We start from the raw sequence: 13,747 nt of genomic DNA on the forward strand, positions 1-13,747 counted from the left end.
GAGAGAGCTGAGCCACATAGAAGTTACGTGATTTTCACAGTCACAGAGCTAGTGAGTAGAGCAACTGTTCTTTCCATACTAAAATAAAATATGATTTTCTAGAGTAATATTTTTCCTTTCAACTATTCTCCATACTTTTTTAAAAAGAAATGTTTTAACAAATTATGGTATCATCACTGCAATTCCTTTTTTAAAGAAGTTGATAATAACAGTGTATAAGGCCCTGTGGTAGACCTTGAATGTACTTGTTGTTTTTCATGTTTCCTTGTGAGTATAGGCTGCTAATCATTAATGTGTGTGTGTGTGTGTGTGTGTGTGTGTGTATGTGTGTGAGACAGGCTTGACAAACAAATGGATTCTAGTCATCTTTGAGCAAAGTCCCTCAGTCACTTTCACGTTTCACAAAATATGTTCTAGCCCCACTGATTTTTTTTTGTCTCTTAGTCTCTTGCTTAGGAAGCTGATTGATGGGTCAGATCTGATAATTTCTTTGATATGTCACATCCAGATTTGACCTTTCCTGCACTGATTGATTCCTGCCAGAAAAGGTTAGCCTGAATTGGTGAACACTCCTCCTCAACTCTGCTCTGCACCTTTCTTATTACTCTTCATTTGTGTCCCTTTTCCCACTTTAGATGCACAGATTCTCCAAATCACTCTCCCATTATGACACCTCTAAAGAAATTTTAATAAATAAATAAAATATGTGTGACACAAAATGGATCAATCTGATGCTATACAAATTTGGCTCATTCTCTCTCACCAATTTTTTCCCATGGAGCTTGACAGGTACAAGAATAGTGATCAATGTGGCAGTGCAATAATCCCTGAAGTGAATTTTTGAAGGAAGAGTTGGAACATTGAAATGCCTTATATTTTTTCCTCTGGTAACTTAAGTTCTACTCCTAAGGTATAGTAGGTCAGAAGCAAGAATCAGTTTTCCCAACTCATCATAGATTCATAGTTTTTAAAGCTTGAATGGATAACCTAGGACAAGGGTAATAGAAGGTCATGTGTCCGTAGATATTTCATCTTATTTTCTCTTTCTCACATCTAGGGAAGATGCCTTCTTGGCTTCCTGGGAGAACAGAGGGAATGATTTCATTGCTTTCTAGATATATTCATTAAACATTTGTTTTCCCCTTAACATCTAATGAAATTTTCTTTTTAAGTTTCTGGTGATTTTTTCTGTGAATTAGTTGCTCTTTTTAAAATTATCTGAAATAAATCAAGTATTGCTTTTCATGATGGTCCCATAGATATTTATATTTGACTGTCTTCCCTCATTTCTTATCTCTATATATGTGTGTATATGTGTGTGCATGTGTGTGTGTGAATGTGTGTGTGTTTCTCACTATAATTTTTCCATTTGCACTATGTGAAACAAGCCTTCAAATTCTGAATTATTTCCTTAAGGTTCTCCCTAGCTGAGAAGATTTCAATACTAGTTAAAATAAGGACAAACTGTTATATCTGTTATATTATACTTGAGATGTTATTAAAAGCACAGATTTAGCCTCATCAGTATTATCCAAAGAAGTACAATTTACATTTCATAATATAAGATACCAAATCAAATATAATTTCCTCTAGTCTTTTAAAAAATGGATCTTAGATATCTATATTTAATATAACTGTCATTTTCATTTCATTTCTTGCTTTTGTGTTTACCTACTTTTTGCTATTAAACAACCTCAATATTTTCTCTGTCATAGAAGAAATATATTTATTTCACTTGGGAAATATAATTCTCATATATCATTCTTTGTATTATGCAAAATGCTGGTCTATGGTATTAGAATTCATCTAGATCATAGATTACAGAATCATAGATTTAATGCTGGATAGTTCCTTAGCATCTAGACCAACTCTCTCTATTTCTTTTTTACAACCAAGGAAAGAGGTTCAAAGAAATCAAATTATCTGCTTAAGGTCATGAAGAGAGAGAGGATTTGAAGTTAAGTCCTCTGACTCTAGAATCAATGCTCTTTCCACTGCCTCATGTGATAAAACATTATATGCTAGTAGCCAAATTAACGATACATCAGTAAAATGTTTAAATGAGCAATATGAGACATAAATAAGGTAAAACAAAAAGAACTTTGCCAAAAGGCACCAAATTTAGAGGGTGTCACATTTGTGGGGCATTTAATGGCAGCACTGGCAACCTTGCTGCAGAGTGGAAACAAGGAGCTTCATTAATAAGAATAACTAGTTCAAAAAAGGGCTACCAGACGAAAGGCTTGGATGAACTCATCTTCCACAGTACCTTTGGAAAAAGCTCCCCACAGTCTTTATTTGCCTCAATAGTATAGTATTCATACCCACCTTCAAGTCAAGATATGTTTTGTGACAAAATGTCCATTTATGCCCATGCTAGCAATAGCTGCCAAATATGGATTCTGAAATACTCAGCCTTACAAACGTATTTTTTTTCCTTGAATTCATCACTTGAACACCTCAGCATCAAAGATGCATACAAATGGATTTGAATCACACTATCTCATGATTTTTGACTAGTTGAAATGATTTGAAATTATTACAACTATTAGGCTATCTCCTCAACAGAGATTCTGAATGATATATTAACTGTTAGTCTCTTCAGCAGTGCTTGAGTGTGCTGATACGCTGATTTTATAAAAGCAAAAAGTTCTTTTGATCACTAAAAAAGAGCACATCTATGAATATTTTTTATTTTAATCTTAACCCTGCTCTTGGTAAATGCTGAGAATTATTGTTCAGTAAAGCAGGGTAAGAACACATGGATTTTTTTCTTCTTTTTCCCCATAATAAAGTAAAATTAAATTTGGGTTTCAGGAAAATATATTAATTAAGTGAATTATTTTATTATTATTTAATTAATAATAATCATAAAATAAATAATGAATTTAATTATTAAAATTTTAAAAGAATGTTGTATCGTTCCACAAATTTTTTTCTTTTAGTTTTGGATGACAATTTAGAGGCTATACAGTCCAAATTCTTTATTTTACAAATGAAGAAACTAAGCCCTAGAGAACTTAAGTGAATTACCCAGTGTTACATAGTTAAGTAGCCCTTGCAATATAATGCAAACACATTGTACACACTGAACAAGGAAATTATCAGTCTATCCACATTGCCCTCACATTTTTGTTATTCCTTGTACTAAATTTATATACATTGGTATAGGAATTGATCCAGGTGGTCATATTCAAGGTGTTTTCCAAAGTTCCTTTAATTCTGACCCTACTGAAGTCATTAGGAAAATTATTTTCTGCTCATTTATTCTGATTCTGAAGTCATCATGGCCAGGTTTGATTACACAGTTACATTTCAGGGTCAGATTGGTAGAAACCTTAGTAGGGCAGAACCAGTCCTGTATAAAACCAATGGAGAAGGAAGTCTCATTGGAACCCCAACAGTGCTGGTATAGAGAAGAAAACTAGTCACATATTTTAATAAATTCCATGAATGAGTCAACAACATATGCTTAGAAAGTTCACAGTAGTGTCTTTGGAGCAGACTTTTCTCATCTAAGAAGTCAGGATCCCATCTCCTATTTTCATATCATTGTATTCTTTATCCATCATGCCTGAGATGAATTCTCTTGCTCACTTCTGAAAATGCCTAGGTGACACTGTAGTGTAAGACCACTAGATTTGGAATTAATAACTTTTGAGTTTAAAACTTACCTTAGCCACTTAGAAGATAGATGACTTTGGACAAGTCATTTAACCTCTCTCAGTTTCCTCATTTGTAAAGTGGGAAAAAGATAATGGGAACTCTTTTACAGCATTACTGCAAGGTTAACAGGAAGTAATGTACAGTGCTTACTCTCCTTAAAGCACTATATATGTGCAACTTAAAAAAAAAAAAATTCCTTGCCTCTTCAAGGTTCAGTTCAAAAGCCATCTCCTAATACTTTTCGTATTTCTCCAAATCTATTTTTGATATACCTATATACATACACTTATACACACATATGTATGCATACATGTATGTAGGTGTGTATATTTGTATAATATGTGTGTATACATTACATGCATTGACAGATGTGCATACACATATGTTTTTATCTAGCTCTCTAGTTTACTATCTATCTGGAATTCTCAATTATTGTATGTCATAGACTCATTTATTGAATGTCCAGTGAAACTCATGGACTCTTTCCCATAGAAAAAAATAAACCCATGTTGGTCAGGGAATTTCTTAACTCCCTTCATTTGCCATAAAACAAAATGAAATTTGAAGGGCAAAAAATGTAATTGTTAGAATAGAATTAGGTGCAACCCATACTTGAAGAATTATTTTCTCTGGCAAAATTGTCAAGTAGGTTCAACTATTGATTTCTGGGGTCTAGATTCTGACTTTCTTCTAAAAATATGTTGTTGCTAATGTTGTTGTTGTTGTTGTTGTTTATTCACAATTGAAAGAAATTCTAAATTTCATTTAGAAATTAGTGAAAATAACTATGTAATTTGTATCCACATTTCTTTGCTCCCCTGTAAGTGATTCAAGTACCACACAATGTATTCATGATGTCCTTAAGAGGATTCATTATCTTCCCCCTGCCCCAAAAGAAAAAACTCCCCTATTCAAAAATTCCTCTTTACTATCAAGGGCAACACCATCCTCTTGGTCATCTAGACTCATGACCTCAGTGTCAACCTTAACTCCTCCATTACACTCATCCCAATAGTATTAGCATTCAGCTAATCCATTTCTGAAGTCCATTTTTTTTTTCTGCCTTCATGAAGTGTCTTCGTATGTGGCTCCTTCACTCCACTGACAGTTACCATTCTAACTCAGGACCTCATCACCTCTCAATTGTACTATCACTAAAGCCATTTAAATGTTTTCCCTGCCTCAATGTTCAGATAATTTTCATCCATCCTCCAATTAACTTCAAATATGATTTTTTGAAAGTATATCTCCAACCATGTCACCTCCCTCATTCTTAGTGAATTGCAGGAGTTTCATAACATCTCCTGGATAAATAAAAAATAACCTCTCTTCAGCATTCAAATGTTTTATCATCTACTCCTCCCTACCTTTTTAAGTCATTGTATGCATCATTATATTTTTCAATTAAAAAGCATTTATTTTCTCTCTGCTCCCCCCAATGGAAAAGAATATGAAATTCTTACTCTTTACTCCTTCCACGCATTCTATGATGTGCACATTTACAAGTCAACTTGCATGTTCTCAAATTTGACTCTGCATCTGCTAATTCTAGGCCTTTTCACTGTTTTTCTTCCATGCCTAGTCTCCTGTTTCTATTCCTAGTACCCTACTCCTGCATTCTTCAAAGCACAGCCCAAATTTCACTTTCTTCAGGACACTTTTCTCTGTCCTCCAGTTTCTAATACCTTACCATCTGACATAACCTTCTGTTTTTCTCTGAATATATCTTGTATCTATGTAGTTATTCATGTTTTTGTCTCCCCTTGTGGCATACCCAGAATGTATCATTTTTAACAACTTTCTCCTTTATATAACAAAATTATTTTATTAATAATAATGGAATGGAATTACAATAATAGAAAAGAATGCAGATAATGATAATTTTCTTATATTGAATTTGTATATATGTATAGTCATACTAATAATTAAAAAATAAATAATACAGTATTGAAAAAGAGAAAATGGATTACTACTTTTTAATTGCAATACTGTATTTTCTGACAAAAGGGATGGAGAAATATATCTGCATTTTGATATGCTGAAGTAATCTATTAATGCTTCTATTTTGAAGCCTTAACTTCTACAAATTACTTTTACTACTACAATTACTTTTCCAAATTCATGTTCAATAGATAGTATAACAAGATTTGCCAACTTCTTTTCACTTAGAGTTGATCAAAGAATTTTTTTTATTAACTTAAATTTCAAAAAGTTTCTTTCACTGTAAGCAACATAGAAACCAGAAAAGTCTTAAACATTAACAAATTTGTCAGTTTCATAAAAATCACATTTCACAAGTGAATTTGATTAAAATGGAAATATTTGAAAGCATAAAAATTTAAAAATTACTAAATCATACTGTTGACTTAATGCTTTATATTTATTTGTTGCATAATTTTAAAACAATTTACAATTTGAAAAGAATAAAGTTGAATTTTACAGTTATTCAAATTAGTAAAATATTTCATGTATGAACTCATATGTGCACTTAGAACTTTTGTATAGCAAAGTATTCACTGTTTTAAATTTTAGACAGTAATAAAAATTGCACAAGGTCATATTTGTTGTTCTTTCGTCATGACTAACTCTCTGGGACCCTGTTTGGAATTTTCTTGGCAAAGATACTGGAGTGGTTTTCCATTTCCTTCTCCAGTTCATTTTATAGATGAGGAAACGGAGCAAACAGGGTGATATGGCATGATCACAGTCACACCACTAGCAAATATCTCAGGCTAGATTTGAACTCAGATCTTCTAAGCTGCAGACCCATCATCTATCCACTGTTCTACCCAGCTGTTTTTGCAAAGTTATATAGAATGATCTTGTTGTAGTAAATAAAGATCTATTTCTGTGTCTTTGAAATAGTTGACTATCATTGCTTATTTTGAATATCCTGTTAAAATTATTCAATATGTAGAAGTACAAAGACGAGAAAGGAAAAATAGTTCTAGAAGGCAGTTCATACAGTTTGAGCTGCTAGAACTTACTCATGAAACAAATGAGTATAACTGAGTGCCTATTGTGGGGCATATTGTTATTGTTTAGACAATAGTCAGTAAACATTTTTTAAGCACCTGTTCGGTACAAGACTCTTTGCTATGAACTGGGTATGCAAAGAAAGGTGTAAAACAGTCCCTGCCTTCAAGGAGCTCACATTCTAGTGGGAGAGTGCAAAACACAAAAAGAATTAAGTTTTTCAAAAAATCAGAGAAAAATATTTTATCACTGACCTAGTTTAAACATTGCCATTACATGATGATACCCAAAAGTCAACCTTCCTTTGCTCTTTTAATTTTTAAAATTATTTTAAATTTCTCTACAGAAATCTCTTGCTGAAAGTACCTTTGGTGGATCAGAGGCATCTCCTGTTAAAATGCAAGCATCTTGAGAGCAGTAAATATTTTTTTTTTTATTTTTCTTTGCATCTTTAGTGCTTATAAGAATTTTTGTCATACTGGAAGCCTCTACTAAATGCTTATGGATGGATAGTTTATGTATAGTTTTATGCTATCACAAATTTGTCACCAAGGATCATTTCAGTACTGAGGAGGGTCTCTTGATACATTTATGCATGATATGTTGGCACCTATTTTACTGTGAAGATACTGTGTACTCACGGCTAAAGGTCATTAATTTTATTTCTTTTGTGATAGAGTATTTGCTATATAAAGATTTTCAAAGAAAGGGAAATCATATATAGTATTGTTAGAAATAAAAAGATAATAGATTTTGAAGTGGTGTTGGAGAAAGCTCTAATCAGTTCCAGAAACTCAATTTGCACTAGTGCAGTATTGCACAATGCAATAAAATCTGCACTGTGAGCTTTTACACCTTGTAAATTGGCAAACTACAATTCAGTGCTTGATTTATTGTTCTGCTCACTTTCCAGAGGTGGGAAAGTTATGGAGAAAACATTAATAATGCAGATTAAATTTAAAGTGTTCCATACATGCATTTCCCCCCCCCCAGAGACTGGTTGTTAAACATTAATCATCACATACATCTAACATCCTACAAAACTCAGTTAACATTCCATCTTCTACAGGAAGCCTGTCAGGATCTTCCTAGTGTGTGGTGCTCTCACCAAATTATCATTTATTCCCTTAGCTCTTCTCAGCAAAACAATGACCCGAATTAATTCCGAAGGACCCATGACAGAACATACTATCCTCACCCAGAGAAGCAACTAATGGACTTTAAAGGCAGATCAAAGAATGATATTTTTACTTGATTATCTTTTGTGGCTTTTTTCCCTTGTGGTCTGCTTTTTTTCCTTCACAATATGACTAATATGGAAATACATTTTATATGATTACACATATCTAACCTATATCAAATTGTTTACTCTTTTAGGAACAGGAGAGGGAAAGGAGGGAGAAAATTTGGAACTCAGCATTTTGTAAAAATCAATGTAAAACTTGTCTTTACATATAATTGGGAAAAAATAAAATACCATTAAAAGTTTTAAAATACAGTGAAGCTGGGTCCTGCCCAAATTTGATCCAAGCTTTCTCTGAGGCAAAGGAAAACAATTTTTATAAAGATCCACCATATTGGCCAGACTTTTAAGAAATCTCAACAATGACTAGACTTTTAAGGAATCTGAACACCTTCTTGGAAATGGGTGGGTCTCATACACAGAAAGATTGTGCGAGTTATCTAGGGGTGCTCTAGTAGTCTGGGAGGTGGGGTTTGAGGAGAGGTCTAAGGAGAAACTTGATGGGACTGGGGTGCATAGAGGTCAGAATCAAGAGAATGAAATTTTGATGGGATCAAGGGAAGGAAGCAGTCAAAGGCAACTGGGCAAAGTGATAATGAAAGGCTTATGGCTTCAGGCAAGTGCCAGATCAAGTGGGAAAATTCAGGGAAACTTCAGGGTGGGGGATTTCCTGGGGTCAAACAAATGGGATTCAAATTTTATGGAGGTGAAAAAGTTTCAGTTAGAACCTTACCCCTTCAGTCTTAGAAACTGGATAATCCAATCTTAGATTCTGCCTTGGATATTCCCTAGCTGTGTGATCTTGAACAAATTATATAAACTACTTTGTGCTTCTTACTTCACAGGTAAAAATTTTTAAAAAAAGATAATAATAGTTGCTACTCAAAAGGGGTGGAGTGAAATCAAATGAAAATAGAGAATCATTTTTCAAACCTTAATGTACTGAAAATACCATATCAGTTTTGTTATTGTTCTTATTCTTTGCGGGGGAAGTTGTTGAGGGGAAGCTTGGGAATGACTTTGTCCCCTGCTGTGCTAATGGGCATTGTCTTCTTGGTTACTATGACGGATTTGGTGTTGGGATTTGGCTTTATGGTGTCTGAATAAATGTTTTTCTTCTGCCCACTATATGGAGAGTCTCTCATATTTTGCAATTCAGACCTATGCCAACATATTCATAGTCACCCTTGGTAATGTGAATATTGCCTTGTCAATATAACCCATTACAGATAATACTTGCTGATGGTTTTAGATAGATACTACTTATCATTTTAAGGAATTTCCCTTTATTCATACTCTGTCCATAGTTTTTAATAGAAATGGATACTGTATCTAGTCAAAAGCTTTTTCAGCATCTATTGAGATAATCATATGATTTCTGTTGAATTTGCTATTGATATGCTCAATTGTGTTGATTGTTTTCTTAATGTTGAACCAACCTTGCATTCCTGGTATGAATCCTACCTGGTAGTAGTGTATAATCCTTGTAACATATTGCTGTAATTGCCTTGGTAATATTTTTATCAGAATGTTTGCATCAATATTAATTAGGGAAACTGGTCTATAATTCTCTTTATTTCTTTTAGCTCTTCTTGGTTTAGGTGTCAGCATCATATTTGTCTCATAAAAGGAATAAAAGGCACATTTTCATCTATTTTTCTGTATAGTTTATACAGTGTTGGAATTAATTGTTCTTTAAATGTTTGGTAGAATTCACCTGTGAACCCATCTGCCCCTGGGGATTTTTTCTTAAGGATTTCATTAATGACTTGTTTTATTTTTTTAATGACACACTATTCCATAATTTGATGGCCTGGGTAATTTATATTTTCATAAATCTTTGTTGATTTGGCTCAGATAGTTTTCTGTCATAAAACTGATTAAAATATTTCTTAATGATTGCTTTAATTTCTCCTTTATTGTCAGTGATTTCATCCTTTTTCATTTTTTATACTGGATACTTTTTCTTCTTTCCTTTGTAAATTAAATTAAATGATGGCTTATCTATCTTATTGGTTCTTTTCATAAAACCAACTCCCAGATTTATTTATTAGCACAATAACTTTTTCTTTTAACCTTTCAATCTCATTACTCTCAGCTTTGATTTTCAAGATTTCCATTTGGATGGAACTTTGGGGGATTTTTAATTTCTTCTTTTTTCTAGTTTGGTTATTTTGTTGTTGTTGTTGTTGCTTGTTTGTTTGTTTCATGCCCAGTTTATTGAACCATTCTATTTTTTTTTTCTAGTTTGCTGATGTAAGAATTTAGAGAAATAAGTTATCCCCTAACGAGTGTTTTGGCTTCATCAATTAAATTTTATTATGGTATCTAATTCTTGGCATTCTGCTTAATAAAATTATTGATTGTTTCTGTGACTTATTTTTTCGTCCACTTATTTTTTAGGATTATATTATTTAGTTTCCAATTAATTTTTTTCATTTTTCAATTTTCAACTTTCACTTCCACAAGATATTGAATTCCAAGTGTTCTCCCCATCTCTCACCTCCTTCCCACCTCAAGACAGCATGCATACCAACCACATCTTCCTTAATCTGCCCTCCCTTCTATCATCCCCTCTTCTCACAACCCCCTCCACTCTACTTTCCTGTAGGGCAAAATAGATTTTTATACCGTAATGCCTGTACAACTTAATTCCCAGTTCCGTGGAAAAGCAATGTTTAACATTCATTTTAAAGCATTTAGTTCCACATTCTCTCCCTTCTTCCCTCCCCACCCATGCTAATGGAGACAGAAAGCGTTTTGATCTCAATCATACATGTGTACCCATGCAAAACACTTCTAGAACAGTCATGTTGCAAAAGACTAACCACATTCCCCTCTATCCTGTTCTGCACTCCATTTATTCCATTCTCTCCCTTGACCTGTCCCCCCATAATAGTGTTTGCTTCTGACTACCCTTTCTTCCAATTTGCAATCCCTTCTATTATGCTTCCCCTCCTATTCTCTTCCCCCTTGCCTTCTTGCAGATTAAGTTAGATTTGATACCCAACTGAATGTGTGTTCTTCCCTCCTTAAGCCAAATCCAATGAGAGTAAGGCTCACTTATTTTCTCTCACCTTCTCCCTCTTCTTCTCCATTGCAAAAGTTCTTTGTTGCCTCTTTTATTTGAGATGCTTTATTACATTCTACCTTTGCCTTTCACTTTCTCCCATTACATTCCTCTCAACATTTAAATTTACTGTTTGTGTAAGGTCCCTTCATATTCAGCTCACCCTTTGCTCTCTTAACACACACACACACACACAGACACACACACACACAAAACACACATGGATATATATGTGTGTGTATATGTGCATATATGTATACCTATGCATATATCTATATGTATGAATGTGTATAAGCGTGTGTATGTATACATATGCATATGAATACATGTATAATATATACATGCATACATGTTTATGTATATATGTGTCTATGTGCTTATACATGCATGACTATATATGCACATGCATGTGCATTTGTGTAAATATACTTACATATATACACATATATGTATACATATACATATATCTATACATGCACATATTTATATTTATATTGTTCATTCTCAAGGAGGACCAAAATGATATCACCCTGATAAAGTCAAGTTTCAATGTGTCCAACTGTGGCTGATTAGACCAATACAAACTCAGAATGCTCTACCGCAGATTGAGTACAAATACTCCATATGAACATTTGGGATGGATACTCCATATTTGTGCATCATATGTTTCCTTTGAGCTGTTCCAATTGTACTTTGTTGATAGAGCACAGCACCTCTTTTGATGTGGGCACACCATCCTGAGTGTTCTTGTGCTCATGTCTCCCATGTCACACAACCAATTCCACAGTTCTTGAGAGAGACCTTGAGTGTCCTTGTATCACTTCTTCTGACCACCATGTGATCACCTGCTCCATGTGAGTTCCCAATCAAATAGTTTTTTTGGCAAGTGTATGTCTTGCATTTGAACAACATGGCCAACTCATCAGCGTTGTGTTCCCTGAAACATAGTTTGAATGCTTGGCAGTTTAGTTCAATCAAGAGTTTCATTGCCTGGTAACTTATCCTGCCAGGCGATCTTTAGACTCTTCATAAGACAATTCAAATTGAAGTAGTTCAGTTTCTCGGCACAGCACAAGTAGACTGTCCATGTTTCATAGGCATACAAGAATGAGGTTGGCAAAATGACTCTGTAGATCTTCAGTTTGGTAGTCAGTCTAACACCTGTTCTCTCCCATAATTTTCTTCAGAGCCTACCAAACACTGACTTTTCTCTGGCAACAACCTCGTTGTTGATGTGTGCATTCCTGAAAAGTACACTATCAAGGCAATTGAACTTATCCACAGTATTCCAAACTTCTCCATGTATTGTAACCAATGGTACCACATATGGGTGGTGGGGTGGTGACTGATGGAGCACCTGTGTTTTTTTGGTGTTAATTATTAGGCTAAAATTAGCACAGGCTGTTGAAAATTCATCTATACTTTGTTGTATCTCAGATTCAGAGGCTGCATTGAGTGCACAATCATCTGCAAAGAGAACATCATGCACCAGCACTCCCCTCATTTTGGTCTTGGCTTGTAGCCTTTTCAAATTCAAGAACTTATTATCAGTACAGAAGCTGACCTTGATGTTGTGTTCATCCTCATTGAAAGCATTTGACAACATGGCTGAAAATACCATGCTTAAAAGCATAGGAGCAAGCACACAGCCCTGTTCCACTCCATTCATAAATGGAAAGGCATGAAAGCATTGTCAAGCATCCAGGACCTGGGCAAACATGCCATCATGAAATTGACATACAATAGTCATAAATTTTTCTGGGCAACCAAATTTTGACATAATTTTCCATGAGCCCTCACAAGTAACAGTGTCAAAGGCCTTGGTCAGGTTTACAAATGTTGAGTACAGACCTCTGTTCTGCTCCTGTGATTTCTCCTGGAGTTGACAGACAGCAAACATGATATTGACTGTTTCTCAGCCCTTTCTGAAGCCACACTGGCTCTCTGGTAAATGACTATTTTTTTTAAAATATATTCATTTTATTGATTTTTAATGCTCTACACTCATTATTATAAAACTTAGATATTTTCCCCCTGCCTACCCCACCTCCCAGCCCCCTCCATCACCAAGACAGCACACAATTCTATGTAGGATCTACACAAACGTTCTTATTGAATACATTTTCATTTTAGTCGTGCTGTGTTGAAGAATTAAAATAAATAGGAGAAATCACATAAGAGACCAAAACAAAATACACACACACACACACACACACACACACACACAAAACGATCTGCTACATTCTGTGATTGAATTCCATAGTTTTTTCTCTGAATGTGGATTATAGGGAATTTTTTTTTAATGTCCTTGCATTGCTATGAAGATCGAAGTCTATCAGAAAAAACTCTCACACACTATGGTCATTGTTGTGCACAAAGTTCTCCTGGTTCTGCTCCTTTCACTCAGCATCAGATCATATAAGTCTTTCTAGGCCTCTCTGAAGTGTTGTTCATCATTTCTTACGGCTCAATAGTATTCCATTACATTCATATACTGTAATTTATTCAGCCATTCCCCAATTGATGGGCATCCCCTTGATTTCCAGTTTTTTGCCACTACAAAGAGTTCTGCTATAAATATTTTTGTACATGTGGGACCCTTTCCCATTTTTTTTATTTAACTTTTAACATTTATTTTCACAAAATTTTGGGTTACAAATTTTCTCCCCTTTTGTCCCCTCCCCCCCCAAACCCAAGCTTTCTAATTGCCCCTGTGACCAATCTGCTCTCCCCTCTATCCTCCCTCCCTGCCCTTGTCTCCGTCTTCTCTTTTGTCCTGTAGGGCCAGATAG

The sequence above is a fragment of the Notamacropus eugenii genome, chromosome 4 (genome assembly GCF_028372415.1).
Source record: "Notamacropus eugenii isolate mMacEug1 chromosome 4, mMacEug1.pri_v2, whole genome shotgun sequence".
NCBI lineage: Eukaryota > Metazoa > Chordata > Mammalia > Diprotodontia > Macropodidae > Notamacropus > Notamacropus eugenii.